The sequence below is a fragment of the Anolis carolinensis genome, chromosome 6, assembly GCF_035594765.1.
Source record: "Anolis carolinensis isolate JA03-04 chromosome 6, rAnoCar3.1.pri, whole genome shotgun sequence".
NCBI classification, from domain to species: domain Eukaryota; kingdom Metazoa; phylum Chordata; class Lepidosauria; order Squamata; family Dactyloidae; genus Anolis; species Anolis carolinensis.
The window spans coordinates 75,890,059-75,917,550 of record NC_085846.1 but is presented as its reverse complement, the minus strand read 5'-3'; the positions used below and the strand labels follow the sequence as shown (position 1 = coordinate 75,917,550).

The 27,492-nt window shown below is 40.0% G+C and overlaps 1 protein-coding gene across 2 annotated transcripts in view; it reads right to left on the bottom strand.

Moving 5' to 3' along the window:
• thrb (thyroid hormone receptor beta) overlaps positions 1-7,361 on the bottom strand; it is a 266,903-nt gene extending 259,542 nt beyond the window's left edge. For both annotated transcript variants that reach the window (XM_062958089.1, XM_062958091.1), the window contains exon 1: positions 7,211-7,361. The gene's annotated coding sequence lies outside the window, so the exon portion shown is untranslated. The remainder of the gene's footprint in view (positions 1-7,210) is intronic.
• Between the last annotated feature and the right edge of the window lie 20,131 nt (positions 7,362-27,492).

Here is a 27,492-nt window from a genome sequence, read left to right as displayed (position 1 = left end):
CGCCATCCAACCCATTGACCCAGTTCCATGGCTCCGCAGGCAGGAAAGGCTGGGATGGATAGAACGAAGGAAGGAGGGAGGGAAGGGAAGCGAAGGAAAGCCAAGTACAAGAGCCCTCCCTCTCTGCCCGGAAGGCCAAGAGCAAAAGGGAGAGAAAGACCATTGATCCGGTTATATTTACCCTCCTTTCTGACCAGTGTGTTCTTATCAGCGAGCTCAGGATTGGAGCAGAGAAAGGGAACAGCATAGGAATAAAGGAAACAAGGAGACCACCCACTCTATCTATCCATCCACTCATCTATCCATCCACTCACCCACTAATAATAAACACCTACACAGGCAAGAATCAACCATGCACTGAGTCTACAAGGCCATTCAGTGCTCATCCACCTCCCCAATCCCTACATTCACACTTGGCCTCCAAAAAAACAATTACAATAATAACAATGACAACAACAACAATAAGAATCTACACCATCACAGGCAAGAAGCAGCCGGGCACTGAGGCTGAGAAGCCAGTCAGTGCTACACTGGGCCTCCAAAAAACAATACAGTAGCATCTAACTTATCCAGCCTTCATGACCACTACAACAACAACAATAATAAACACCTACACAGGCAAAACAAAAAAAAGACTATTGTACCACAATAAGATGTAAACCGCACTCAGCAGAATCAGACATCAGGATTAACAACAAACCAAAGACAACAGGGATCTCAAGCAATTATCAATCAACACAAAAATTGAAGAAGGTAACAGACTTCAAATACTACTACTAATGTGAGTATAAAGAAGGGTGGAGGTCACAGCATAAATACAACCTAATGTAGACTGACCAACACCACCAGACTAAGCCACAGCAACGCGTGGCCGGGCACAGCTAGTATACATATACATTTACATATACATATATATAAGACCCATTGGTACACATCAGATGTAATGGGGAAGCACTCCTCTTCCAGACTCAGCTTAGAATCCCAGAATAACTATCGTTACTTATATTAATATTATTATTAACACCCGTTGGTACACATCAGTTGTAATAGGAAAGCAGCTCTCTGTCAGTACCTGCTTATTGTTACAGGGCCGAAACAAAACGAAAACAAAAGCAAGCACGATGACTGTACGGCTTTCATTTTCGTGTCTCCTCTCGTTTCCTACGAAAATGTCAACATTTGTTTTGTGTAGACGAACGGTCGAAATTAAACGATAGCATGAAGGAAACGAAGAAAAAATGTTTGCACACATCTCTAATAAATATGCTTTATAACATGAGATTTTAACATCATTCTGTACTGCATCTGAAGAAATGGCTTCATAGCCACGAAAACTCAGTCTAAAATAAAAATCAGTCTAAAAGGTTCCTTTTATCGCTCCCTCTCCCTTCATTTTTATTAGGCTGCAAAATACCAAAACAGCTACTTCTTAAAAAAAAAAAAGACTTGACAACCATAATTGTATAAACATTTCAAATTTTCTTGTCAACTAAGATAGCTAAGTACTGTCAACTCTACCCATTTCAACAGTATCATTTTTAGTCACATACAGGAATGATGGGGTTTTCTATATACAAAGCAGGAATTTTATCAATAGGATGAACCCTTCCCAAAATTTGATCTGTAAATTAAGATCAGCTCTAGAATTAGAAAGAATAAAACAGGGGTGCCTGTGTGCTATAACATATTCTCCTGCATTTTGGTGGATTTTGGTAGAGTGGTTTACCATTTTTATGCTGACCAGTCACTTCCAGCTCTAGGGAAGCAAAAGTAAGCTTAGGTCTCCTTAAAATGACCAAAAATGAGTAAAATAACCCGTAACATCACCCTGAGGTTTACAGACCATTATAAAGGCCTAAAGTTAGTCTATAAGGCTGAATATTCTGACAAATATTCAAAAGCCGTCTATCCCATCAACCTCATACATCGCATTAAAATGGTAGACAATTTATTAGCATTTGACCATTTTGCACATATTTACATAATGTTAGTCATAAGTAACCAAAATCTTGGATATGTATAATATCTTACAAATCATATGTTGTGTCCCCATATATTTCATTATTACAATGCAGTCATGCGTCTATCTCTCTTATAAGAGATTGGTTCAACCTTCGGTTTTCCAGTAAAATTTAATTACGGTGTCACAAAGTTAGGCATGTCTGTAAAGTGTGAAATAATAATAATAATAATAATAATAATAATAATACAATCTGCTCGCCCATGTAAGATGATGATAAACATATCTAAGGACATCATCACACGAAAGTCTCTGAATCAGTGCCCCAAATAATGCCAAGAACAGGCCTAAAAACCAAGACAATAATTATTTTGTTGTTGGCTTGTGTTATGATACCAACTCAGTCTCCAAGGTGGTAGAAGATCCCTTTGCAGAAACTAAGGTCTCATCTGTGCCCTAATATAAAGGCAAGGCATCGTCAAATTTCAACCTTCCGGGTGTTTTGAACTTCAACTTCCACAATTCCTAACAGCCTATCGGCGATTAGGAATTGTGGCAGTTAAAATCCAAAAAACACCTGGAGGGATGAAGTTTGCCCATGCCCAATATAAACTGTTTTCCTCAAATATGGGACAAAACCAGCACTTCCTGCCCTGCTGAAGTTCCCCTTCAACAGTCAATCTCTGCCTGTGAACTTCAAGGAGACACTCCTGTTGACGAAGGCTTTTATGGCTGGAATCATTGGGTTGCTGTGAGTTTTCCAGGTTGTATGGCTATGCATTCTCTCCTGACATTTCGCCCACATTTACAGCAGGCATCCTCAGAGGTTGTGAAGTCTATTGGAAAACTATGCAAGCGGGGTTTATATATCTGTGGAAGGTCCAGAACTCTTGTCTGCTTGTGGTAAGTGTGAATAGTGCAATTGGCCAGCTTGATTAGCATTTAATGGCCTTACAGATTCAAAGCCTGGCTTCTTCCTGCCTGGGGGAATCCTTTGTTGAGAGGTGATCAGCTGGTCCTGATTGTTTCCTGTTTTTCTTTATTTACTGTCCTGATTCAACAGAAAGTTTCAACAGAAAGCAGGAAACCATGAAAATGAACAAAATCTGGCTACCAGTCCTAAAAAAAACCTCTAGAATCAGGACAGTAAATAAAGAACAACGCTCGGAAGACTGGGGAATTCCAAACAGGAAACAATCAGGACCAGCTAACACCTTCAACAAAGGATATAGTGTCTAGATCCAGGGAAGTCATGGTCCACCTCTATTCTGCCTATTCTGCCTTAATTGATTAAGCAAATCCCCATGAGTGTCCACTGAAGTTTATCGATGGAGCCTGATTTCTAAATTATTTTGCGTCATGGAACTACTCTTCAAAATTCGCTCGAAAAATGTTTCAACTCCCCCTCCCCTGAAAAAAAAAATATTTCTGGCTATGGTTCTGCTTCCATCTCTATGATTCTATAATTCCCCCAGGCAGGAAGCAGCCAGGCTTTGGAACTGCAAGGTTATTCAATGCTAATCAAGGTGATTAATTGAGACATTCACACTTGCCCATCTGTATTTTATAAGTGTTTTTATGAATGTCTGATGTAATTTAATAACTTTTTAATTGATTCACAATGTATTGTACAATTTTATATACAGTAGAGTCTCACTTATCCAGCATAAACGGGCCGGCAGAACGTTGGATAAGCGAATATGTTGGATAATAAGGAGGGATTAAGGAAAAGCCTAAGGAGCTCCACTGGCTACCGTTCATTTTCCGATCCCAATTCAAGGTGCAGACCATCCTATATAAAGCCCTAAACGGTTTGGGACCCACCTACCTTCGGGACCGTATCTCCTACCATAAACCTGCCCGATCTCTTCGATCGTCAGGGGAGGCCCTCCTGTCGCCACTGCCTATATCCCAGACCCACCTTATGGGAACAAGGGAGAGGGCCTTTTCTGCTGTGGCCCCCCGTTTGTGGAACTCACTGCCCATTGAAATCAGGCAAGCCCCCACTCTTTTAGCCTTTAGGAAAGATTTAAAAACATGGCTCTTCCGGTGTGCTTTCGGAGAGTAACTGTTACACACTTTTTTGTTACTCCCCCCATCATCTATCCTCCAGACTGTTTGCTATCTTATGTCTCTGCTCCCCGTGGTTTTATTCTTATCTTTTCCTCACCCCAAGTTTTAACTGAGTGTTCATGCGGCCCGCCCTGTTATATTGCTTTTTTCGATTTTGTGTTGTACTGTACATGATTATTTTTGTATTGTTGTAATTGTATTATGAAATGTTGTTTTTATATTTTGCTATATTGTATTGTTCTGGGCATGGCCCCAAGTAAGCCGCCCCGAGTCCCCGTTGGGGAGATGGTGGCGGGGTATAAATAAAGTTTTATTATTATTATTATTATTATTATTATTATTATTATTATTATTATTATTATTATTAAACATCAAAATAGGTCATGATTTTACAAATTAAGCACCAAAACATCATGTTAGACAACAAATTTGACAGAAAAAGTAGGTCAATACGCATTAATGCTATGTTGTAATTACTGTATTTACGAATTTAGCACCAAAATATCATGATATATTGAAAACCTTGATTACAAAAATGTGTTGGATAATCCAGAACGTTGGGTAAGTGAGACTCTACTGTATATTGAAAACATTGACTACAAAAATGCGTTGGATAATCCAGAACGTTGGATAAGTGAGACTCTACTGTATATTGAAAACATTGACTACAAAACTGCGTTGGATAATCCAGAACGTTGGATAAGTAAGACTCTTCTGTATATTGAAAACATTGACTACAAAAATGTGTTGGATAATCCAGAACGTTGGATAAGTGAGACTCTACTGTATATTGAAAATACTGACTACAAAAATGCGTTGGATAATCCAGAACATTGGATAAGTGAGACTCTACTGTATGTGTTTTATTGTAAGCCGCCCTGAGTCCCCTATTGGGTAAGAAGGGTGGGATATAAATACAGTAGAGTCTCACTTATCCAACACTCGCTTATCCAATGTTCTGGATTATCCAACACATTTTTGTAGTCAAATGTTTTCAATGCATTGTGATATTTTGGTGCTAAATTTGTAAATACAGTTTTACTATATAGCATTAATGTGTAATGAACTACTTTTTCTGCCAAATTTGTTGTATAACATGATGTTTTGGTGCTTCATTTGTAAAATCATAACCTAATTTGATGTTTAATAGGCTTTTCCTTAATGCCTTCTTATTATCCAACATATTCGCTTATCCAACATTCTGCCGGCCCGTTTATGTTGGATAAGTGAGACTCTACTGCAGGGGTCCCCAAACTAAGGCCCGGGGGCCGGATGCGGCCCATCGAAGCCATTTATCCGGCCCCCACGGCACAAGGGCAAAAGAAGGTTGGGCTAAATGATCCAAGGGGTCTCTTCCAACCCTCTTTTATTATTATTATTATTTTATTATGACACAGCAAACAAGATAGATATGCTGGATTTCATATCACAAAATCACAAGTCCAACACTTCCCAAGTGTCTAGGACTGTGTGATGTATTTTTGGATGATGTGCGCAGATCCCAGTAGGGTGGCCTTTTGCAGCTGGCAGATCGTAATTTTGTCAATGTCTGTTGTTTCCAAATGCCGGCTGAGATCTTTTGGCACGGCACCCAGTGTGCCCATCACCACCGGGACCACCTGCACTGGTTTCTGCCAGAGTCTTTGAAGTTCAATCTTGAGGTTCTGATAGCGGCTGAGTTTTTCCTGTTGTTTTTTGTCAATGCGACTGTCACCTGGGATGGCGACATCAATAATCTATTATTATTATTATTATTATTATTATTATTATTAACATTGAAGCTGGGTGGCCATCTGTCAGGGATGCTTTGCTTGTGCTTTCGGTGCACAAAGGCAGAAGGGGATTGGACTCAATGGTCCAAAGGGTCTCTTCCAACCCTCTTTTATTATTATTATTATTATTGTTAATAATAATAATAATAATAATAATAATAATAATAATAATTGCTCAGTGGCCAACTATAGTTCGGCCCTCCAACAGTCCGAAGTATCGTGAACTGGCCCCCTGCTTAAAAAGTTTGGGGACCCCTGCTCTACTGTATTGTAATAAATTGTGATAAATAAATTCCTCTAACAGACAAGAGTTCTTTCTCCCGCCCTGGACCTTCCACAGATATAATAATAATAATAATAATAATAATAATAAAACTTTATTTATACCCCACCACCATCTCCCCAATGGGGACTCGGGGCGGCTTACATGGGGCTATGCCCAAAACAATACAATATAACAGAATACAAAAGAACAACACATCATAACACATAATTCGGCCCCTCATCAGTCTGAAGGATTGCGGACCGGCCCTCTGCTTTAAAAGTTTGAGGACCCCTGGTGTAGTGGGTTAAAGCCTTGTGACTTGAAGCTTGCTGATCTGCAAGCTGCCAGGTTCGAATCCCACCCGGGGAGAGCGCGGATGAGCTCCCGCTATCAGCTCCAGCTCCATGCGGGGACATGAGAGAAGCCTCCCACAAGGATGGTAAAACATCCTGGCGTCCCCTGGGTAACGTCCTTGCAGACGGCCAATTCTCTCACTCCAGAAGCGACTTGCAGTTTCTCAAGTTGCTCCTGACACGAAAAAAACAGATCATCATCGTCGCCATCATCATCATAAAGATAATACAGAGGGTTGGACCAAAAGCACAAGCAAAGCACCCCTGACAGATGGCCACCCAGCCTCAATGTTATAAACCCCACTTGGATAGTTTTCCAACAGACCTCACAGTCTCTGAGGATGCCTGCCATAGATGCAGGCGAAACGTCAGGAGAGAATGCTTCTGGGTGCGGAAAACTCACAGCATCCCGACGCTCCTGCTGTTTGCCTCCGGCTAGGGAGCACCTCCGCCGAGGCGGTGCTGCAAACTGCAAATCCTCTTTGGCCCTGATCGGGATTTACTTCTCAGCGGGAGCTCTCGAGCCCCAAAGTGTCTTATGTGCGGGGATGAGGCGGATGAGACCAAGCCCGCACTCCGGGGAGAGGGAGAGAAGGGGGATCGGGTGGCCATGCTGGGACCCCAACGCCTTGCTATGGGGAGGCTCCAGTCCCAAAGGGCTGAGGAGGAGGAGGAGAGAGGGCTTGCGGGAAGCTTGCCCCGATCAATCCTTCTTCCTCTGCTAGGACGGAAGGAAAGCGGGACTAACTCCCAGGGAAGAGGAAGAAGAGGAGGAGGAGGGGCTCACCTGCCAGGCGCGGTCTCCGAGAGCGGAGCGAGACGCCGCCGAGGCTCCAGCGCTTCCCGAGCGGCAGGCGGGCGGGCGGGCGGCCTGTGTCCTGAAATGACCCGGCGGAGGAGCGGCAGGCAGGGAAGGAGGGGGAGCCAGAGAGAGAGAGGGAAGCGCGGGAGGCAGAGCAGGGAGCGAGTGAGTGACACAAATGGAGCAGGACGCCGGGTTCTGGGGGCAGAGCTTGCCGAGTGGAAGCGCTCCCTTGTCTTGTTATTTCCTCCTCCTTCAGACCACACGGCACTCGCTTTTCCTCCCCCCACAAAGTCACGCAACATTCCTGCTTCTTTCACGAGGCAGAGCTGGAAAGCGGAAAGCAGCAAGGTGGTCTCATCCAGGGGTCGCCAAACTTTTTAAACGGGGCCAGTTCAATCATCATGGTGTAGTGCAGGGGTCCCCAAACTAAGGCCCGGGGGCCGGATGCGGCCCTCCAAGGCCATTTACCTGGCCCCCGCCCTCAGTTTTATAATATATTTTTAAATCATTTTTAATAATATATTCTATATACAAATAATATTGACAATAATCTTAAAATGTTATCTATCTATATATATAAAAGAGTGATGGCATCACGGCAATTCACAAAACAACAAAAGTACAGGCCCCCCAACCTCAAAATTTGACAACACAACCCATCATCCACGCCTCAAGGTTGATACAACAAAAAGAAAAGAAAAATAAAGTCCTAATTAGAGGGAGAGCAATATTTTTTTTTATCCAATTGCTGCCAGTTTAGAGGGCTAAGCTCCTCCAACTTGGTCGCCTAGCAACCCACTCACCCAGGGGACAGGCAGAGTTAGGACTCTTCCACACTGCCTATAAAATACAGATTATCAGATTTTAACTGGATTAGATGGCAGTGTAGACTCAAGGCCCTTCCACACAGCTATATAACCCATATAATTTTATATTATCTGCTTTAACTGGATTATCTGGACTCCACACCTTTACCCTTGACCTTAACTACCACCAATTCCTCAATACTTTATTTCCCGTACCACCAGACTTTGCCACAGCAACGCGTGGCCGGGCACAGCTAGTACAATATAATATTATTAATAATACCATATAGTAATATTAATTATATGTTATATATTACATATAATATTACAGTAGTGGTATAGTTCAATATAGTAATATATAATGCTAATATTGTGCTATGCTAATAATATAATATATTGTATGTACATACAGCTGCTCTGAGTCCCCTTCTGGGTGAGAAGGGCGGGATATAAATGTAATAAATAAATGTAGTAAATGAATAAATAAATAATTTTAGACTTAGGCTCGCCCAAAGTCTGAAATGACTTGAAGTCACACAACAACAACAATCCTAATTCACTTGACTATCTCATTGGCCAGAAGCAGGCCCACACTTCCCATTGAAATCCTGAAAAGTTTATGCTGGTTACAGTTGTTTTCATTTTTAAGTATTGTATTGTTCTTTCATTGTTGTTGTTGTTGTTGTTTTGCACTACAAATAAGACACCTGCAGTATGCATAGGAATTTGTTCGTTTTCCCCCCCCAAATGATAATAATAATAATTATTATAATAATAAAACTTTATTTATACCCCACCACCATCTCCCCAATGGGGACTCGGGGCGGCTTACATGGGGCTATGCCCAAAACAATACAATATAACAGAATACAAAAGAACAACACATCATAACACATAATTCGGCCCCTCATCAGTCTGAAGGATTGCGGACCGGCCCTCTGCTTTAAAAGTTTGAGGACCCCTGGTGTAGTGGGTTAAAGCCTTGTGACTTGAAGCTTGCTGATCTGCAAGCTGCCAGGTTCGAATCCCACCCGGGGAGAGCGCGGATGAGCTCCCGCTATCAGCTCCAGCTCCATGCGGGGACATGAGAGAAGCCTCCCACAAGGATGGTAAAACATCCTGGCGTCCCCTGGGTAACGTCCTTGCAGACGGCCAATTCTCTCACTCCAGAAGCGACTTGCAGTTTCTCAAGTTGCTCCTGACACGAAAAAAAACAGATCGTCATCGTCGCCATCATCATCATAAAGATAATACAGAGGGTTGGACCAAAAGCACAAGCAAAGCACCCCTGACAGATGGCCACCCAGCCTCAATGTTAATAATCATAATAATCCTAATACAAATAATAAAGAGGGTTGGAAGAGACCCCTTGGGCCATTTAGTCCAACCCACCTTCTGCCTTTGTGGACCAAAAGCACAAGCAAAGCACCCCTGACAGATGGCCACCCAGCCTCAATGTTAATAATCATAATAATCCTAATACAAATAATAAAGAGGGTTGGAAGAGACCCCTTGGGCCATTTAGTCCAACCCACCTTCTGCCTTTGTGGACCAAAAGCACAAGCAAAGCACCCCTGACAGATGGCCACCCAGCCTCAATGTCAATAATCATAATAATCATAATACAAATAATAAAGGGGGTTGGAAGAGACCCCTTGGGCCATTTAGTCCAACCCGCCTTCTGCCTTTTTGTGCACCAAAAGCACAAGCAAAGCACCCCTGACAGATGGCCACCCAGCCTCAATGTTAATAATGATAACAATCATAATAATCATAATACAAATAATAAAGGGAGTTGGAAGATGTGTTGTCGAAGGCTTTCATGGCCGGGATCACAGGGTTGTTGTATGTTTTCCGGGCTGTATGGCCATGTTCCAGAAGTATTCTCTCCTGACATTTCGCCCAAATCTATGGCAGACATCCTCAGGGGTTGTGAGGTATGGAGAAACTAAGCAAGGAAGGTTTATATATATCTGTGGAAAGTCCAGGGTGAGAGAAGAACTCTTTGTCAGTTGGAGGCCGGTGTGAATGTTGCAGAGAGAAAGAGTTCTTCTCTCACCCTGGACTTTCCACAGATATATAAATCTTCCTTGCTTAGTTTCTCCATACCTCACAACCCCTGAGGATGCCTGCCATAGATGTGGGGGAAACATCAGGAGAGAATACTTCTGGAACATGGCCATACAGCCCAGAAAACATACAACAAACCAATAATAAAGAGGATTGGGAGAAACCCCCAACTCCCTTCTGCCTTTGTGGACCAAAAGCACAAGCAAAGCACCCCTGACAGATGGCCACCCAGCCTCAATGTTAATAATTATAACAATCATAATAATCATTTTAGATAGTTGGCAATCTGAAAGGTATATCGATACAGCCATTTTAGGTTGGCAACCTTGCTGAGGGTGGCTATACCGTTTTGTGTCTCTAACATTTATAGAAAGTTTATAGAGTTGGAAGAGACTCCAAGGGCCATCCAGTCCAACCCCCTGCCATGCAGGAATATACAATCAAAGCACTCCTGACAGAGGACCCTGCTGAAAAACCTCCAGAGATGGAGACTGCGCCACACTCCAAGGCAGCAAATTCCTCTGTTGGACAGATCTTATTGTTAGGAAGGACTTCCTAATTTTTAGGTGAAATCACTTTTTCTGCAGCTTGAATCAATTCCTCCGTGTCCTGCTGTTCTACAGCAGCAGAAAACAAGCTTGCCCCTTTCTCAATGCGATGTCTTTTCAAATATTTAAACATGGCTATCATGTCAACTTTCTCTTCTCCAAGCTAAACATACCCAGCTTCCCAAGCCGCCCTTCATAGGGCTTGACTTCCAGACATTTGACCTTTATGGTTCCTTTCTCTGGACATGTTCCCACTGGACAATAGACTGACCTTTGGGGTAGCAAATAGGACAGTTCCTGGTCAATCTCACACACACACACATGCATAACATACACGTTTCCACATAAAATAATTTTAATCTCAAACTAAGTGTGTGTACCCAGGAGGATTGGCCCATAAAGTGTTTAACAATTCCATTTTGATTTGAACAGCTCCTCAATGCAACACGGGAAAGTGGGAGACCCTGATACATTCCCAACCTTTCCTATTTTAGTATTTTTAAGGGCCACATTCACCAGGTTTCACTTCTCTGGTCACAAAAGTAGCAAAAATGCCTTGGGGCACCTTAAGACTCTAATAAATTCATTGCTGCCTAAGCTTTCATTAAATGGACTAAGAGTCCACTTTATCGCATATCTTACGGCATAATAAATCTCAGTGAGTGCCACAAGCCCCTTTGTTACACTGCAAGCTGCAGCTGAGTAATTCCCAACAAGTTCTTTCCTATAGACAAATGTGATAGAACTTTGTAATTTCCTTCTGCTTCTCCCACGATTGAAGGTACAGAGATCTAACTGGGAAAATCTGGCAACACTACTAGTATACACGAAGTATTATGTTATTGTTATTTTTGAAACATCAAATGTGTTATCGTACAACAGGTATATTGTTTATATACACAATATAAAAGTACAACTTGTCCATATTCATATAGATTTCAAATGGGAGGCATGAATCTCCTCTAAATAAACACAATAGTCCAATCATAGTATGTCTGAAGATTTAAAAAGACACTTATAGGTATCTTGAAGGACAACTAGTAGCCAGATATTGGTAAACTTCACACATACACACACATACCTGTGCACACTGATGGGGGATTCTAGGAGTTTACTATTTAAAAAGTGAAATTTCCGACCTCAGCATGCTATACATGCTGCATTCCCATCCTCCTCATTCTGTTCAATATGAAGGCCAAAAATTAGGATATCTGAGGCCCCATCTACATAGCCATATAAAATCCAGATTACCTGTTTTGAACTGGATTATATGGCAGTGAAGACTAATCAATTTCAAACCGGATAATCTGAATTTTATATGGCTTGTGGAACTCACTCCCACGGAAAGGCTCTATCCCTGCTGAGATCTAGGCATTTAAAATTATATTGTTCCATCTGGCCTTTGTTTTTTAACAACCAGATTTTTTAAAACTGTGTTTATATATGTGTGTGTATCGCTATATATAAAAGTCAAAGGCAGGTAGTGGTCCCAGCAACACCCAGGCAACGCTGGATATATATGTTAGTATATAAATAAAATGCTAGTTTCTCACTGTGCATCTACAAAGTAGAAATAATGTTGTTTGACACAATTAGAATTGCTATGGCTCAATGTTGTGGAATCCTGGGAGCTGCAGTTTGGTAAATCATAAAGTCAAGATATTGTGAACTACAGCTCCCAGAATTTAATAGCACTGAGCCATGACTGTTAAACTGGTGTCAAACTGCATTATTTCTACAATTTAGATGCACCCTTAAAAAAGCTTTCACTAATTTTTGTGCATTGCTTTGAAGATCCCGATAAACAGAAAAAAGCTTGATAAATAGGTGGGAAATGAATGTTAATGATCAGGAAGAATACGAGTCCCAAATATAAACATGCAAATGTCTCTCATCGTGTTCAGTCATGCTCCAGCTAAAGTGTAGACTAGGCCCCAAAGCTTCTTGCATCATAGAAAAAAAATCCCTACGAGAAGAGTAAACAGGGCAGAAAGGGGAGTGCATGGAAAAGGAAAAGATGAGTCAAGGAAGCGAAGAAATAGAAAGCCGTAAAGGTGTAGAGCAAGTTGATGGAGGGATATGAAGGAAATTATAGGGTTTTTTGTGCAGGTTTGATGTGAAATTTTTCCACGCTTCTATGAAAGTTAATGTTACTGGGCAACAGTATGAATTCTTTGTCTCAGGTATTAGGCAGTTTTACAGTTTCCTTTTTTTCTTCATAAAATCTACTCCTTGATTTGTAGATGCATGGAAACTACAGTATATGTGTTTCAGTTCCAAAAGGATACAATTAAAAGCATAAGACATAAGAAAACCAAAGGAAAACAAAACCATACAATCGCTGTTAGATGGACAATAGAAATAATAATAAGAAGAACAACAACAACTACTACTACTACTACTACTACTACTGGTGGGATCACAAACCTGCAAAAGTATTGGAAAATGGGCACGCAAAGATACTGTGGGACTTCCAGACTGACAAAGTTCTGGAACACAACACACCAGACATCACAGTTGTGGAAAAGAAAAAGGTTTGGATCATTGATGTCGCCATCCCAGGTGACACTTGAATTGATGAAAAACAACAGGAAAAACTCAGCCGCTGTCAGGACCTGTGTTTGCTGTATCATACAATAAAATAATAATAATAATAATAATAATAATAATAATAATAATAATAATAATACGCATCATCCGAAAATACATCACACAGTTCTAGACACTTGGGAAGTGTTCGACTTGTGATTTTGTGAAACGAAATCCAGCATATCTATCTTGTTTGCTGTGTCATACAATATAATAATAACCTCAAGATTGAACTTCAAAGACTGTGGCAGAAACCAGTGCAGGTGGTCCCGGTGGTGATCGGCACATTGGGTGCCGTGCCAAAAGATCTCAGCCAGCATTTGGAAACAATAGGCATTGACAAAATTGCGATCTGCCAACTGCAAAAGGCCACCCTACTGGGATCTGCGCGCATCATCCAAAAATACATCACACAGTCCTAGACACTTGGGAAGTGTTCGACTTGTGATTTTGTGATACGAAATCCAGCATATCTGTCTTGTTTACTGTGTCATAAAATAATAATAATAATAATAATAATAATAATAATAATAATAATAATAATAATAACTTTAATTATACCCCACTACCATCTCCCATAGGGACTCAGGGCAGGTTATAAAATAGCTGTAAAATACATCATCATGAAAACAATAATAACATTACATAAACCAGGTATATAAATTGGATAAAACAACCTCTATTAAAATAAGATCAGTTAAGATCCATATAATCAATATAGCAACCCAGCTGAATGCACAGAATGTAGATCTAAAATGCTAAGTGATTGGAAATCAATTCTGGTTACTGCCTAAACATTATCCAAGATTTAACTCTTTCCCAAAGTGTTGTAATTTAGAGCCTTGTCTAAGTTCACTGGGGAGGCTGTTCCAGAGCCGGTGCCGGTGGTAGTTCATAGGGGGAAATATGGTCATGAAGATAGGCTAGACCCTAATTCTAAATGAATTTAAAAATGCAAGGAAATATATAATATGGGGCACATTTGGTGTTCACTGCCTTCAAGTTGCCTTCAACTTATGGCAACCCTATGAATGAGGGATCCTTCAAGTCACCTTATCATCAAGAGCCTGCTTGGATCATGCCACTTTTAAAAATAAGGCCGATCATACCAAATTAATTACATGGGTTACAACTATTAGTAGTACAAATAGTATTATATTTACTTTTCCCGCAGTATTAGGACTCAAACAGTTAACAACTTACAAGAAAACTATGCAATGAATTAAGAGGCATTTTACATACCAAAGGTAAAGATTTTCCCCTGACATTAAGTCTAGTCGTGTCCGACTCTGGGGATGGTGCTCACCTCCATTTCTAAACCGAAGAGCTGGTGTTGTCCATGGACACCTGCAAGGTCATGTGGCCAGCATGACTGCATGGAGCGCCGTTACCTTCCCGCCGGAGCGGTACCTATTGATCTACTCACATTTGCATGTTTTCAAACTGCTAGGTTGGCAGAAGCTGGAGCTAACAGCAGGAGTTCATCCCGCTCCCCGGAATTGAATCGCCGACCTTCTGGTCCGCAAGTTCAGCAGCTCAGTGGTATGACTCGCTGCACCATCACGGGCTCTTACATAACAAAAGAGACAAAATAATTTTGTTATTGTGTATATAACAAAAGAGACACAATAATAACGAAACAAAATTTTAAACAACGGGGCAAAGGAATAATAGTAGCAATAATAATGGTAATAATAATACTAGTAATAATAATAATAGTAGTAATAATAACAATAATATTATTTTCCGCATTGACGAAAAACAACAGGAAAAACTCAGCCGCTATCAGGACCTCAAGATTGAACTTCAAAGACTCTGGCAGAAACCAGTGCAGGTGGTCCCGGTGGTGATGGGCACACTGGATGCTGTGCCAAAAGATCTCAGCCGGCATTTGGAAACAATAGACATTGACAAAATCATGATCTGCCAACTGCAAAAGGCCACCCTACTGGGATCTGCGCGCATCATCCGAAAATACATCACACAGTCCTAGACACTTGGGAAGTGTTCGACTTGTGACTTTGTGATACGAAATCCAGCATATCTATCTTGTTTGCTGTGTCATACAATAAAATAATAATAATAATAATAATAATAATAATAATAATAATAATAATAATTTATCTGCCTGTTCTTGTGGGTCGAGGTGGGGTACAATAAAGTTTTAGTCGAGAACCAAAAAAGTGGGAGAAAGATCCTACAGTGTCAACATCTGCCCCATTTTGCAGGGAGAGAATATTTCACAAACAAAAGACAATATAAAATAATGTCTCTTTCTTGTTCACAAATAAATTATTTTCTTCAAAGAAGAAACCTAGAAAAGAGCTTCAGCTGAAGATAATACCTAGTCAGGTTGGTACATGGCCAGGAATTCCTTCAGGTATTTGGGTCCCAAGCCATTTAGCACTTTGAGGCTGAGCGCCAGCACATTGAATTAGGCTCAGAAGCAATTAATCTGGCTGCTTAGTTGTAATAATGATTTCACTATGCCACATCAGGTGTAATAAGAGTCTACCAGGGCCCCATACTAAAAGGTTTCCCAGCCCCCCTTCTAAAGTCTTGTGTTAAGCCTCAGGTGTTGAATACACTTTCATTGCGCACCATGGCATCTGTTTTGAGGTCAGATCATGTGTGTCCAAATGTTTGTCTGCCTCTACAGTCCATATTTCCTCTAAGGATTTACACCACAGTGGATAAAACATAGCAATTAAAACCCGAGACATATAATTACCGTAGCACGATTCTCAGGCACCTGTTTAGACAGGTGAATGTTTTAAAGGTTGTTGAGAGGAACACTGGTGACCAATATCTAACACAAGTGCTTTTCAGAGAGAGGCAATGTGGAATTTGGCCGCTTATCTAATCTACAGAGTTCAAAGTACTTTGGAATGCCATTAATGTTAACTGACCATGTCCTGCCCTTTACAGCTGTAGCTGACCCTTCTTCTTCTTTGAGTCTCCTAGTATTTCTCCGGGCAAAGCCATGGAATTTCACTGCTTCTCTCTGAATTAACTCCTACCTATTTTCACATTTCCTGTTCATTTTGCTGTGGTATATGTGTGTTTCAGTTTCAAAACAAAACAAAAGCGGTGCTAAAGGTTCGGAATGAATAGGCGTCTCTGTTTTTCCATTTGAGGTATATGGGGTAATGTATTAAGTGCTCAGTAGGATAGGAAATACACTCAGCTCTACTCAGAGGCTTCATATGTTTCAGGACTAAGCAAAGACATAAAGCACAAGTTTTGCAAAGTTCCAGTGACTAAGAACCAAACAAATGTGACCGAATTGAGGCTTTAAGACTGATTTTGCACTCGTCACATGGTTAGTGAAAGTGGGAGGCTCCCATTTAGAAAAAATAAATATGTCCCAGGGCATTGGGTATTTCATCTGTTCTTTTCCTTACTTACTCTATATACTCGAGTATAAGCCTAGTTTTTTTTTAGGACTGAAAAAGCCCCCCTCGGCTTATACTCAGGTGAGGGTCCTGGTTGGCTTATATTTGGGTCAGCTTATACTCGAGAATATATGGTACATTTATTATTTTTCTCTATTATTATTGGTATTATTACATTTATTATTTTACTCTGTTATTATTACATTTATTATTGTACTCTATTATTGTTGCTACTTTACATTTATTTTACTCTATTATTATTATTACAGTAGAGTCTCACTTATCCAAGCCTTGCTTATCCAAGCCTCTGGATTATCCAAGCCATTTTTGTAGTCAATGTTTTCAATATATCGTGATATTTTGGTGCTAAATTCGTAAATATAGTAACTACAACATAACATTCCTGCGTATTGAACTACTTTTTCTGTCAAATTTGTTGTATAACATAATGTTTTGGTGCTTAATTTGTAAAATCATAATCTAATTTGATGTTTAATAGGCTTTTCCTTAATCCCTTCTTATTATCCAACATCTTTGCTTATCCAAGCTTCTGCCGGCCCGTTTAGCTTGGATAAGTGAGACTCCACTGTATTACATTTATTATTTTACTCTATTATTATTACATTTATTATTGTATTCTATTATTGTTGCTACTTTACATTTATTTTACTCTATTATTATTATTAATAATACATTTATTATTTCACTCTGATCTTATTATTATTATTACATTTATTATTTTACTCTATTTATTATTACATGTATTATTTTCCTGTATTTATTATCATTATTATTACATGTATTATCTTACTCTATTATTATTAAAAGGATACATAAGCACATTTACATTGAAGAAGAGAATAATGATTTAATCAGAGTTAAACAGTCTTATCTGAAATGAGAGCTTTATGTAAATATTCAAAAATATTTAACCTACTGATGCCTCAATTAATGTAATTTTTGGTATCTATTCTTATTTCTGAAATTTACCACTCTCAGCTTATACTTGAGTCAATGTTTTCCCAGTTTTTTGTGGTAAAATTAGGTGCCTCGGCTTATATTCAGGTTGGTTTATACTTGAGTATATACAGTATATATCTATATCTATCAAATATTGACTTGGGCCTCCTCAGAAGTATTATGTATCCATCTCTATCTAATATTGAGTTGGGCCTTCTCAGAAATGGGGCTGGAAGGGACTATAATATTTCCTTCCTGTATTCTATCTATCTATCTATCTATCTATCTATCTATCTATCTATCTATCTATCTATCATTTCCTCAGAAGTATGCCCAGATGCAGTGAATTTGGACAATAGCCCATGCGAAGTAAGTCATGAGAAGGGTGCCAATTCCAGGTGCATGCTCCACATACCACTTCCCAAATATATGTAGGTTTTAAAATATGCATCTGATGTTGCCATGTCTTGTTTGGCTCTCTGAAGATATAAAAGGGAATGCTTGCTCCCATAACTAGCTGCCTGGATTCTTTACTCCTGGATCCTATCCTAGTTGAAGATAAACATCTGAGCTATAAAGTTTTCTTGGTTGTGATGCCCTGTTCAACTCAATGGGATTCTACTTCTCGTAAGGCTTGCGTTATTCCTCCGCTATTGCCTTTGTGACATCAAGCAAAAAACATTTCCTGCTCCCAGATTCTTTAGTTTTTTAAGATTTGGGATTTGAATATTTTAAGAGCTTTAAAATTATTATTGAACAATACAACCTCTGCACCCATGAGACTAGTATCCATAGTTTCATCTAACCTCAACCGGACAAAATATGTATACATCTTTCAGGCAATTCTATGATGGGCTTTTGCCAGAAACTACCATAAAGTCACCCTGGAAGACCTAACAAATTCTTATACCTCTCTAGGAATTGTCTATGTCCTCCAAGGTGATTCTATGATAACTTCCAGAAAATGTTGTTCATTTCAATAAAGTTCATTATTTTCCATGATAAGTTCATGAACATATCCCCTGTAGGTTTTGGGGGTTGGGGGGCGTACTGTATTTTGTTATTGGTTGAAATATGTTTTTAACCTATTTTCGTGTGTAAGCTCCCATGAGAACTAGTACCAGTTGCTAACTAAACTGAGAAAGCTTATTCTACTTAGTGGAATCCTGGATTACTATCCCGAAGTCTAGTACTGAGAATGTAACCTGTCAATATGGAGGAAAATGGGATCAGTAGGACACTTCTGTTGGTAAGAAGTGAGGCAAAACAAGAAGGAATGTCAGTGCAAAATGAAGCAGGAAGAGATAGCCTCACCGGTGTGACTGTGTTTCAAGTAATTTCTTATACAGTGTTCCCTCACTTATCGCTGGGGTTAGGTTCCAGGACCACCTGCAATAAGTGAAAATCCGCGAAATAGGGACACTGTATTTATTTTAATATTTATACATTATTTTAGTAGTTATACACTATTTTAAGTCTTTATCAAGGAATTGTGTGTTGATAAATCACCTCCTTCTCCTCCTGTTGCCACTTGGGCTCCTTTTTTCCTCTTTGGCTTCTCCTTCCTCCCTTCCTTAGGCTGTAAATTGTAATTTTTTATGATTTATAATAGTCTTTTAGAGTTTATTGAAAAACCGTTAAACAGCGAATCCGCGAAAAGTGAACCGCGAAGTAGTGAGGGAACACTGTATCTATGCTCATGCCTTTAGAGTCAAAATACTAAGCAGAATCATTTGTTTTACATACACACATATTTTGTGCTGCTGGGCAATTCTACACTAATCAACAACAACAAAACTTTATTTGTATACCTCTCTAACTCCCCGAAGGAGATGTTTTACATAAGTAAAACATTCAAAACCAACACAAAAAACATACAACACAACCATAATTAAAACATAGACATAATTACTATTAAAACAACATACTCATTTGGAATTAAAACCAGGTTCAGTACTACTCCATTGGGGAAAGTTCAACTACCAATGTGTCATGATCTCCAATCGTTTACATCTCTGGTCGGCTGACAGAGAACAGATGCCAGCCATAAAACGGGCCAGCCATAAAACCTCAATTACATTCTGGTATGTGAGAGCCCCTATATAAATGGGCTAAAGAGAAGGTTCTGGTATTCTGTACAATAAAACCTATTGGAATCTACCAGCGTGTGTCTTGGTGCTTTTTCTGATGGATGACTGACCCACAGCACAACTGGGAGAAGAGAACCCGACACAATGGTCAAATTCCAGGCTGGGCCAGGGGAGTGGGCAAAGTGCAAAGCAGGGTCCCAACTTGTGGCCATGGCAAGGTCCGGGGCTAATCATTTTCAAAGGCCTGCTGGAACCACCAGGTTTTCAGGTCTCTGCAGAAGGAGGATAATGACAGGAGGCCACCACCGAGAAGACCCTTTTCCTCGTCCCCACCAACTGCGCTTGGGACGGTGGTGGAAGCGAGAGGAGGGCCTCCCTGAAAGATCTAAGAACTTATGCCGGAACATAGAGGGAGATGCAATCACAAAGACAGGCCGGGCCCTAACCGTAATCACTTACTTTGGGGCCGATGTGAGATGGCAAACACTGTATTGGCCCCAGATGTGATAAAGAAATCTGGCCACTGAGACAAAGAAAATTAGGGGGTGAGTGCCATCCCATGTGGCTGTGCTAAACAGGACAGCCGTGTAAGCCAGGGCTCCTCAAACTTTTTAAGTGGAGGGCCGATTCACAGTCCCTCAGACTGTTGGGGGGGCAGACTATGATGAAATAGTCAAAAATTAGGATTGTTTTTGTGTGCCTTCAAGTCATTTCAGACTTAGGTCAGACCATAGGTAAACAAAGAGATCTCCAAAGACCATCTAGATGGTCTCATAAGAAAGGGATCCTCAAAGAAATGGTCTCATCATGCCATCAGAAGAGCATAGATAAGGAAAGGGACCCTCAAAGACTATCTAGATAGTTTCATAAAGCCATAGGTAAGGAAAGGGCCCCCAAAAGCCATCTAGACAATCTCATACAACCATAGGTAAGGAAAGGGACCCTCAAAGGCCATCTAGATGATCTCATCAGGCTATCAGAAGACCATAGATAAGGAAAGGGACCCTCAAAGACCATCTAGATGGTTTCATAAGACCATAAGTAAGGAAAGGGGCCGCCAAAAGCCATCTGGATGGTCTCATAAGGTCATAGCTAAACAAAGAGACCTTCAAAGACTATCTAGACGATCTCATAAGACCATAGGTAAGCAAAGAGACCAAAGAGACCAGGTAGACTTCGGTCAACCCTAAGTCTAAAGTTTAGGACAGGGGCCAGGTAAATGACCTTGGAGGGCCGCATCCAGTGTACGCAGTTGCAGCTGATCCCATCTTAGAATCAGTGCAACTGTTTACATGGACTCAAAAGTCACAGTTTGCTCAATCAGTGGAACTGTTTACATGGACTCAAAAGTCACAGATTCTGGGGACAACTTGGAGCAATCCACAACTTTGGTTAATGTTGTTCAAGGCTGCATTAAGCAGCTTTGGCATGTGTTAACCCGGATCACTTCTGTGCCTCATTTAACTAGCACAGAGCTGATTTGAGCACCCTTCACACTAAGTGGTTAGTGTAGATGTGTCCTAGGTTTCCTCTGGTTTGTCTTGAGCTGTTTAAACCCAAACTGACCCTGCAAAAAGAGCTCATCTCAAAAGGCTTTTGTGGCTATCAGGCAGATTCCAATGTCTATGCTAAACTGACAAGTTACTAGTGTGGGGGCTATGAAGGTCAAGTGCATTTGACCCACCAAGAAAAAATGTCCTCGCAGATGGAGTTTTGACTATAGAAGCAAATGCAGGGCATAGTGTACTGCTTCCCCTGTGTTCTTCATGCTAAACTGGTTGGATGACAGAAAACGTGAGCTTATGTAATAGCGCACTACACACAGTCTGCTTGCATTATTTAAAGTATGAATAGTCACTGAGTGCCAAGGTTCTTCTAAACAGCAGAAGCCATTTTTCTTTTACACAAGAGTTAGATACTTTGGAACCAAAGCACCTCCCCATCATTATCAGTTATGGGTGGCTTCAGAATTGAACAAGTCTCGCAGTCATTCTTCTTGAAATAAATTTTCCAATATTTGAGCAGGATTTTAAATTTGACCTTATTGCATTGCAGAGAACCAGCTGAATTTGACATATGCCACTTCTGATTTAGTCTACTAATGATTGCTTGCTTCATTAATCAGTTATTTATCCATCCATCCTTTCTTCCTCTCTCTCTCTCTCTCTCTCTCTCTCTCTCTCTCTCTCTCTCTCTCTCTCTCTCTCTCTCTCTGTCTCCCACTCTACCTCTTTTCCATGCATGCACATCTGCATATGCATAAACACACACACACATCAAAATAGCACTGCACTGCTCTCAAATGCATTCAAAAATAAGATTGCTAGACTGGTGAGTGCAATCCAGTTGAGCAGACACCTGCTAATAAAACTCCTGCTGAATCCTTCTTGCACAAGCAGCTCTGAACCACAAAAAAATCCAACAATAAAGTAAAAAGATATCAAATGACAGTATAGCTTTAATTGTTAGGAAACACAGTGGTTCTGCCACATTAGTGGCCACTGCATCTACTGTATCTGCTGCTAATGATAGTATATTCTCCAGTGTAGAACAAATGTTAGCCAATACTCCAGAAGACAGGAGCAGAATTCAAAACGATCTTAACAGATTAGAGAGATGGGCTGAAATTAACAAAATGAAGTTCAACAGGAACAAATGCAAGATACTCAACTTAGGCAGAAAAAATGAAATGCAAAGATACAGAATGGAGGACGTCTGGCTCGACAGCAGTACGTGAGAAAGAGATCTTGGAGTCTTCGTGGACAACAAGTTAAACATGAGCCAATAATGTGATGTGGCGGCAAAAAAAGCCAATGGGATTTTGGCCTGCATAAATAGGAGTATAGTGTCTACATCCAGGGAAGTCATGCTGCCCCTCTATTCTGCCTTGGTCAGACCACACCTGGAATACTGTGTCCAATTCTGGGCACCACAATTGAAGGAAAATGTTGACAAGCTGGAATGTGTCCAGAAGAGGGCGACTAAAATGATCAAAGGTCTGGGGACCAAGCCCTATGAGGAGTGGCTTAAAAAGCTGGGCATGTTTAGCCTACAGAAGAGAAGGCTGAGAAGAGGCATGATAGCCATGTATAAATATGTGAAGGGAAGTCATAGGGAGGAGGGAGCAAGTTTGTTTTCTGCTGCCCTGGAGACTAGGACGTGGAACAATGGCTTCAAACTACAGGAAAGGAGATTTCACCTGAATGTGAGGAAGAACTTCATAACTGTGAGAGCTGTTCGGCAGTGGAACTCTCTGCCCCGGAGTGTACTAGAGGCTCCTTCTTTGGAGGCTTTTAAGCAGAAGCTGGATGGCCATCTGTCGGGGGTGCTTTGAATGTGATTTTCCTGTTTTGTGAACAGGATGGCCCATGAGGTCTCTTCCAACTCTATGATTCTATGAAATGGCCTGGGCACAAGATCTATCAGGTCATGATCTTCAGAGTTGAGAAAAGTCAATGCTACACATGTATCTGAATAAGAGTAGTGATCATACAAATGGGCAGTTAGATTCATACACATTCCTTCTGTCACTGTTGTGTCTCAGCAATAAGTGTATATATCTTGAAATGAGTGAGACAACATTTTCTGCTTCATCTCAAGCAGCAAAATACCTTGGGCGAATCCTAATAATGATCCAGTATTGCTTTTCCATTTCCTGTGACCACAGTTGCCTTCCCACTGCTGTTTCCCCAATTTTCTGCTTATTTAGATACAGATTTTCACCTTGTTATCTACGGCTTTCCAGCATCACATATGATGGCAACAATAATGCTTGGTCTAAGGCTGCAATCCTCTGCATACTGACCTTGGAGTAAACCTCACTGATCTCACTGAAGCTCATGGGTGAACATGCATAGGGTTGGGCTGCATTACATAAAATCTGATATTGTGAAAGGACAAATCAAGGAATAATAACATCCCACCTATGTATTAAAGGAATTCACTTTATGGGAAATGTCCAGATTAAAATTGAACACATTCTTGAAATAACAAAGGTGTTTTTCCCCATTAAAGTGACTATTATCTAGATTTGAGAAGAGTGCAATGAATTTCAGAAAGTAATACAAGGCTATATTGTACAATCATATGAGGAAAATGACTGGATTTATGACAGAATACAGTTATTTCAGATAAGCCATGCCTTCTATATAAATTATTAATATATAGAGATAAAAGTGTTTGAAATTTTGATGTATATGCTTGGTATATATACAGTACACTTCATATATAAGTGGTTTCCAAACTTGGCTACTTTAGATATTTTAGATTTCAGTTCCCAATATTTTTGACTACTGGCTAAGCTATTTGGGGCTTCTAGTAGTCCAAAACACCTGGTTTTATTGCATGAGCATGTTTATAACATTGCCGTACATTAATTATGATATTGTCACTTAGTACTGGAGAAACTAAATAATGTAAAATCCCAGGAGAACCATATTTGTTTTGTTGACTAACTAAATGATACAGTTGGTGCGTCTGAAACTCTTAATACAGTAGCAGCAAGAATGGGGATTGTACACAGAACGAGCAAATAAATCTGAATACTGGAATGAATTACAGTAGTAATTTATACCTGGAACATTGCTTCTGTGATGGATTTGACCAACACAGGCTCCTTCTATACTGCCATATAACCCAGATTATTTGCTTTGAACTGGATTATCTAGGGGCCCTTCCACACAGCCATATAACCCAGAATATCAAGGCAGAAAATCCCGCAATATCTGCTTTAAATTCAGTTATCTAAGTCCATACTGTTATATATTCCAGTTCAAAGCATATAATGTATGATTTTATTCAGGGGTGTGGAAGGGGCCTGAGTCTACAATGCCATATAATCCAGTTCAAAGCAGACAATTCAGATTTTAACTTCTACACCCAAGTAAGAAGGCAACTGAAAAGCCTCTTGTAGGAATTTAGAAAATGCATTTGAAATAGCAATGTTTATATATCTTGTATTTTGCTGTAACTGTAATTTACATAAACACTTTCATTTAACGTATGTGCATAATGATGTTAAAATTAAAAGATATTAAGTGCATGAATATTTATCAAACAAACCAACCTACAAGGCTTTTAGAGGGTTTTTTAAAGTAATAATTTTAATAGAAATCCTCTCACATAAATTAATGGGATTTAAACGTGCTTAAGCTTGGTTCAATTATGCCACCATCACCACCATCACAAAGCTTTTCTAGTATGTTCTAGCATTTACGAAATCTGAGGACACTAAGCCAGCACAATGATTGAAAGATTGCTCCATAAGTAGTAATAACAGTAACAACAACAACAACAACAACAACAACAACAACAACAACAACAACCGAACTGCAAAGGCTCTGGCATAAACCAGTACAGGTGGTTCCAGTGGTAATCGGCACATTGGGTGCCATGCCAAGAGATCTCAGCCAGAATTTGGAAACAATAAACATTGACAAAAGTAGGATCTGTCAACTGCAAAAGGCCACCTTCCTGGGATCTGCTCGTTTTATTTATTTTATTTATTTACAGTATTTATATTCCGCCCTTCTCACCCCGAAGGGGACTCAGGGCGGATCACATTACACATATAGGCAAACATTCAAGGCCTTTTAACATAGAACAAAGATAAGACAAACACGGAGCTCCGAGCTGGCCTCGAACTCATGATCTCCTGGTCAGAGTGATTCATTGCAGCTGGCTGCAGCTGGTTGCTCAACAGCCTGCGCCACAGCCCGGCTCATCAAAAAATACATCATACAGTCCTAAACACTTGGGAAGTGTTCGATTTGTGATTTTGTGAAATGAAATCCAGCATATATATCTCATTTGCTGTGTCATACTATGTCTTTGTGTCAATAATAATAGTAATAATAATTTTTATTGATTAGCCCTTAGGCCATATCACAATACCAAACCAAACAACAACTTTTGATAAGACTTGATTACACTCTATGTAGTAAGTTAAAATAAGACACTTATTACAATACAGTAAATAAATATGATAAAACTGAATATATATATATCATATTTCCTAGCTTCTCTTCAGATCACCTAAGTACTTATAAAATCTTCACTCTCCCAATCTTTGTCTTTAGCTTGGATAAGATTTTTTTTAGCTGGAGATTTAATAAATATAGTTCAGTAGAATGTATAGTTTTGGTAAAACATCAATTCAATCAGAAATGTCACGAAACCAAGACCTATCAATTCATAACACATAACACAGCTATATGTCAAATTCAGATAAGACATTTTAGTCCTTTTTTTTTTCTTTGAATGAATAAAGTTCTGCGAAAGCTTTTAATTTTTGAAACATCTAAATAAAAGAACATGTATAAATTTTATTCCACAGCTAGAAATCTCTCTGGATGTTTTACCAGAATAGATTTATATTGATCAAAGCCACAGACAAACGGGCTTTTAAAGTGCACAAGATATAAATTCAAAATTCACAAAATTGAAGATTAATAGCATTGGTTTTAGTCATGGGGGGGAAATGTCTGCATGAGTTTTGAATGCTATTTGCTTAGGGTGAAGACAGAAATGACTGCACAATCCTGAACTTGTTTATTGAGAAATCTGCCACATAGAGCCCGCTGAAGCTTACTCCCACGGAACCGTGTCTAGGATTGCAGTTCCAGTGTAGTGAAAAAAATAGGATGAACACTTTCTCTGTTTGGAGAGAAATGCTTTGGAATGTAATCAAATGTGTTCAGACATCAAAACCACTTCCACCAGGCTTTAGCATTTCTGCCTGCTTTTACTCCAATGTCCTTCTGTCCCAACTCTGAAATCTCGAGCTATTACAGGGATGTTCAATGTCACTTTTCCTCCATTTTCTGATGGATAAAAAAAATCCAGCTTCGTTTAGACTGCCAAATATTTTAATGAGTGTCACTGCCCAAAACCTCAACTGAAAATTCCATTGACAACACCCCAATCAGCTGTCTGCCTTCAATTTTATGCTTCTGTGCAGATTGTCTTTGCAGACTGCTGCCCACCATGACTTCAAGTCATGCACAAAGCATTTAATTACAGTTGTTTCTAGCCAAGTGTCTGTTGCTTCCATGGCAGAGGAAAATAGCTGCAGGTGTGCTTTATGCTGGGGCAGTATCCATACATTTTGTTACTCAAAATAAACACAATGAGTGCACCACTATGTGCATTTGTTTGTATGAGGAGAGACAACAAAAATCTCGCCAACCTCTATGCATTAAATGCACTAATCTACTTAGTACACACAGCAAAACTGTCCAAATGTTCAAAACAAGTAGGGGAAACAAACAGACCATCCCTGTCGTGCTCCATGAAGACTCTCACTGTTTACCCCTAGTTAAGCCCTTTTTAGTTAGAGAGATTAATATTTTATGTACAGTTTCGGGGGGAGGGGTGTTGGTCTAGACAGCCTCTTTGCATTCGAAGCCTCCATCGCCCTGCCCCTTTAAGAATCCCCTCAGGGATGGAGGGATGAATTTCGCACCAAAATATTTATTTATTTATTTACAGTATTTATATTCCGCCCTTCTCACCCCGAAGGGGACTCAGGGTGGATTACAATGAACACATATATGGCAAACATTCAATGCCAACAGACAAACAACATACAGTATAGACAGACACAGAGGCATTTAACATTTTTCCAGTTTCACGATTCCGGCCACAGGGGGAGCTGTTGCTTCACCGTCCACTAGTGGCTGTACTTCCTCATTCCTTTCCTCGTGTTTTGCTGGCGGTTTTATGGTGTTGTAAATTAGTTAAATTAGCCTCCCGCATAAAGCGTACCTAAATTTCCCTACTTGACAGATGCAACTGTCTTTCGGGGCT